The sequence below is a fragment of the Hydra vulgaris genome, chromosome 05 (genome assembly GCF_038396675.1).
Source record: "Hydra vulgaris chromosome 05, alternate assembly HydraT2T_AEP".
NCBI lineage: Eukaryota > Metazoa > Cnidaria > Hydrozoa > Anthoathecata > Hydridae > Hydra > Hydra vulgaris.
In genome coordinates, this window is record NC_088924.1 from 25,229,951 (window position 1) to 25,235,584 (window position 5,634).

Here is a 5,634-nt window from a genome sequence, read left to right on the forward strand (position 1 = left end):
GAAATTCTTTTAAATATAACCAATATTTTAAACCAATGAGATTTCATGAACTTTGAGGGTTTCCTGAATGTAATGAGTTAATAGGTTGTAATGAGTTAAATTAGTTCTTGGAGGGAAAAATACAGACGACATCTGCTTGCTCAATGGTCAATGCCTCAATGTCTAAAAAGAAACTTAAAAAAAAATAATTTGCTTTCCATAGAGTTCCTTTTGCGATCAAAACAGAAAGGTTTAAAAGACACTATGATATCTTGTTTTGTGTTTTCTTCTACAATTGATTGTAAGATGAAATGAAAATAATAATGCGGAAAATGGTGCCGAGCATATACGAGAAGTACTGATGGGGTTAACAAAAAAATGAAATAATGATTCAATTTTTTTATATTATTTAAATTTATTAAAATCGTAATAGCTTAAATACTGATTACCACATTATTTTTTTTTTAAACTTTATTATATACCAAGAGAAGAAAAAAAAACAATTAAATAAACCTTTTTTATATATATCTGCGACAGAGATAGGGGATACTTCAAAGAGAGCCAGTGTTTGTTACAATGAAAACAAACTTAGCGTTTACCTATAATTCTGTTGGGTTTAGAGGTGTTAAGTGTTGGTGTTTTTTCTATTTAGTTTCTAAAATTTAATTTTTAATTACTATATTTTTTTATTTAATTTTTTAATTACTATATTTTTTTAATTACTATATTTTTGTTTTTATAATAGCTGTATAAATAATAAATAAACTATGAAAATACTTTCATCCAAAAAGCCTTCAAAACCTACGCTTTGTACAAAACAAGCGTAGGTTTCTTGGTTTGTTTTGTTCATACCGTATATATATATATATATATATATATATATATATATATATATATATATATATATATATATATATATATATATATATATATATATATATATGTATATATATATATATGTATATATATATATATATATATATATACATATATATATATATATATATATATATATATATATATATATATATATATATATATATATATATATATATGTATATATATATATGTATATATATGTATATATATATATATATATATATATATATATATATATATATATCGTATTGCGAAAGGGAAAAAACAATGGTAATTCTATGAAAAATGCGTTTTAAAATTGCCCATCCTATCCCTTAACAGCGTGGCGTCATACATTGTCTTTCTTTAATTTTATTACTGAAAGTTATTGCTTAAATTAGTATTAATTGAACGTTAATAATCATTTATTATAGATAATTTCGCAATGGATAGGGATTAAAGAGAAAAACGGCAAAACATGAACGTGTTATTGATGTTATGAAGAAACTACGAACGGCTTTGCATGAAAGTGATGAAAATTGTAACTGCAAACGCTTAAATTGTTTTTCCGTGGTATGTGAAGATGAAAGAAAGCAACAACTACGTGAGTACAACACACTGCACAAGAAAAAAGCTAACAAGTTCTACGAAATTAAAACTGAATATCGTTTGCAGTGTATAAAATAAAGTAGTGTTGAAGCTATCACAATGGATTTTGAGAAGAACTCGCCTACTCCAAATGTTACAAGTAATAATGTCTACTATCGCCGGCCGTTAAATTTCATCTCATTTAACATTTATGTTCTCGCAACTGATGAAGTTCATTTCTACACATACAATGAAAGTGTTGCCAAAAAAGGATCAGATGATGTATGCTCATTCCTCGACCATTTTATCAACAACAATCTTGTTCCATCAGTTAAAACGCTTGTAATATTTTGAGCAGGGGCAGAACAAAAACTATACCGTTATGAGATACTTGCACTATATTGTTAACAACGTGAAAAGATTAGACAGTGTATTGATTTTCTTTCCGATCCGTGGCCGTTCATATTTGGAATGCGATAGAGATATGTTCTGTATCAATCAAAAAGCGCACGCTGAAGTACCTGAAGATTGGAGAGATGATTTCTTCCAGCAATATAATTTGGGAATCGACAAAGCGAGACAAAAATAAGAACGTCCGTCCACCTCAACACAGTGCACTTAAAAATCTGTACAAAGGATCTCTCCTAATTCCTGAAGCAAAATACAAGGATCTCATATTTTTGAAGAAATTCATTATCGATCCAGATGCTAACGGTTTTAAGATGGGCAAACCACAACTGCAGCGGTGGAAGATAACGAAGATGATATCTATCTTGACTCTTTAGAAGAAGACTAATCGGAAATCAAATTTTGCTTTATTATTTAGTAACTGTCATTTGATTATTATTATGTTGACATCGAAGTAACATTGAAGCGCAATGTAACGATGAAATAAATTAATTGTGATTGGTTTAATTATTAAATTTTATTTCTTTCGTTTTTATTTCGTTAATCTTCGCAAATTTTTTAGAAAGTTACGACAAGAACAATAGTACTAAAGCTGAGAAATTTTTTGTGATTAAAATGGCGACGATGCAAAAAGTTGAGAAAATCCTGGGGGAAAACGATGTGACTCCACGCACAGCTTCGCATTTTATTGATTAAAAGAAATTTAAGAATGATAAATACACGTAATTACCGTTTAAAACGCATTAGTGGACTTTATTCTACAAAGTCTATATCTCGGAATAGTTTTTATCAGTTGTGAAAGTTTCTTTTGCTCATATCTCAAAATGAGATTTTTGGTTACCTCAAACATATATATAAAATATAAAGCGTAAAACAACTGCTGGGTACAAACTAAATTTTTCTTTGTAATATTTTGACCTGCTTTTGCACAGAACGTCATCAGACGTAAAATATAATACAAAAAACCGTTACAAATATTACATAAAAACATCAAAGAAGACATCAAAAAGATCAAAGAAGACACCAAAAAGAAGCCATAAATGATTCCATAACGTAAATATAAAATTAGCAAATATTATATAATTCCCTTTTTTTTTGGATTAACTTTTTAAACGAGGTCTCCAACTGTTTGTAGAAATTTTAACGCCATTGTCACGGTTGATAAGTATAGAAGCGTGTTTTATTTCTTTGTATGTTGAGGCGTAGTTAATTTCATGTGATTCTCTAACTTTACCTTCATTGTACCCTGATTTTATTGTAAGAGTTTTTGGATGTGACCAATCAAACATACCATTATATTCTCTTCCATGTTCGGTTGCGCCAGATGCATCCCATTTACCCTTTAAATAGTTTTTTTATGTTGTCATTAAAATTTTCTTTTTTATTTTGCCAATGTATATGCTGCCAAAAGAGCATCTGAGTTTGTAAACATTGGGATTGCTATTGGGAATTAACTTTGACTTGTTGTTGCATAAGATGTTTTTTAAGGTAGATAGTGTAGTAAAAATTATTCTGATGTTGTAAGGTTTAAGTTCTTTTCTAAGTTTTGGACCTATTCTTGGAAGCCGTGGAGGCTTAACTGTGTTTTTACTTGTTTCTGTTTCACTGTAATTTATTTTAGAAAATGTTTCTTTTATGAATACAGTTCTTAGCAGTTGTTTCAAGCTTTAATATGTCGTGTCCATTTTCTGCAAACATGTTCACTAAAAACTGTATTTCATCCTTTAGGTCCCAAACTCGGTAAAAATCTTATTTCATTTTTGTATAAAAAATAAAATTGATTGAGGCAGATTTTGATCATTTCATGCATATCACTTAGACTTAACTTGGTTCTTTTATTAAGATTTTCAATATCTTTGTTTAAAATATCGATAATCAAAGGAATTGCTCTGCCAAGTTTGGAGACAAGCATCCTTTTGAAACTGATATATTCATAAAAGCTCACAAACCAGAAAAGAATTATCTAGATATTTGTTATTAAATATACACATTGTAAGACCACTTTAGCTCAAAAAAAAGTTTATTTAAACCTGGTTCTTAACTGAAACAGGCAATATTTATTCAAGTCAGTAAACCGATTAATTTATCAAATTACTATTATTTTAAAGTTAGTGAATTTTTATACTTTTTATGCAGAAATACTTTTTTTTTGATAAACTCAATATAAAAACGTCAAGCTCGTTTTTATATTGAATGAAGCAGCCGTTTCAACATCAGGATGATTTTTATTTTTTCAATTTAGTTTTTTATTATATTTTTGTCGTTTTGTATTTTTTTTAATTTTTGTCTTTTTCTCTCAGTTTTCTGAATTTTTCAAAAAATAGCTCTAAAGACACAGGTAGTATGAAGGGTCGTTATGTTTCTTTGCTTTAATTTTTATATCAGTACTCTGTTACTTTCTAGTTAATTTGCTAAAATTTATATAATGATTTGCCAAAATCAAATTTTTTGGTATATATACATTTAGTATATATTTACTATTTTATTATGTACCATCAACAATATATGGCCATGTACCATCTATAATATTTTTTTGGTTTTCAACCAAAAAAAAACCCACCCCCACCTTTGAAAATTGACAATAATGTAGCTACTGAAACAATTTTAAAGAACCCACCATATTCATAGGGGTAACATGATCAAACATTTGATAACACTTTAACCTCTGTATCGTTCTCTCCACATGGATTCTATCATTTTCAATTTATTGACTTAAAACTGTTTCCTCAATAGTAAATTGTTCTACTGTATGAATTTTATAATCTGGATACATAATTTTGTACATAAATATTTCAGATGGTATTTTACTTTAAACTCTACACAACCAATGATACATTTTACAGTTTGGAACTTTTCCTTCATTGATTGCGACATTGTCTCCCTAATTTGCTCCGTTCTAGGCCATATGCAGATTGATCCAAGTCTTATACATAAAATTTATCCATGTATTTTTAGTACTTGAAACAGTTCCTTCTGAAATATTATATAAAAATAAATAAATCAAAATAGATCGAAGGCGAAGATCAAAGTTCTTACGTAAACAAGTGAATGTTAAAATAAATACGTCAAGTGGCTTTTACACTCTTGGTCGACCGGTGGATGAATCTGCCTTTGTTTTTAGGTTGTTATAAAAAATTATGTTTCTTCCATTTTCCCTAGGATCTAAAAACTCTTAAACACCTTTTAAGATGTTATTTGATGAAAACCAAGTATAAAATATGCTGAATTTCTATCAATTAAAACCATTATACTATAATAGTACAATGGTTACAATTTTCATTATTTACTAAAATACGATCTGTAAAGCAAATGCAACGTACACCTAGTAATTTCTTTCTAAATCTATGTGGATATATGGTGCTCCTTTTTCCAATTCATTTATTCAATTTTTTAAATCATTTCTTTCATCAACTACTAATTCACTTTCAGCAATATCTACTGTAATGTCTACTTCCTCTAATGATGCTGACAATGATGCTAATGAAGAGGAATCTACTTCATTTAGTGGCGGTAAAAATGGTGTTGATGCAGACAAATTGGCATAAGAACAATGTTGATAAAATCTGCATCATTTAGTGGTAATAAGAATGTTGTTGATGCAGACGAATCTTCATCAACATTATTAAATTGAGGCTTGCATATTTTCCTTAAACACTGTCTGAAAGTTTGTGGTTTTCTGGATGTATCATGAATGCAATATTGGCCCAGAACCTTTTAAGTCTTATCTATGTACCACCTGTGGCTCTATGGATCATTTCTTGATAGAAATGCTTTTGACATAATCAAGTAGATTTGTTATTT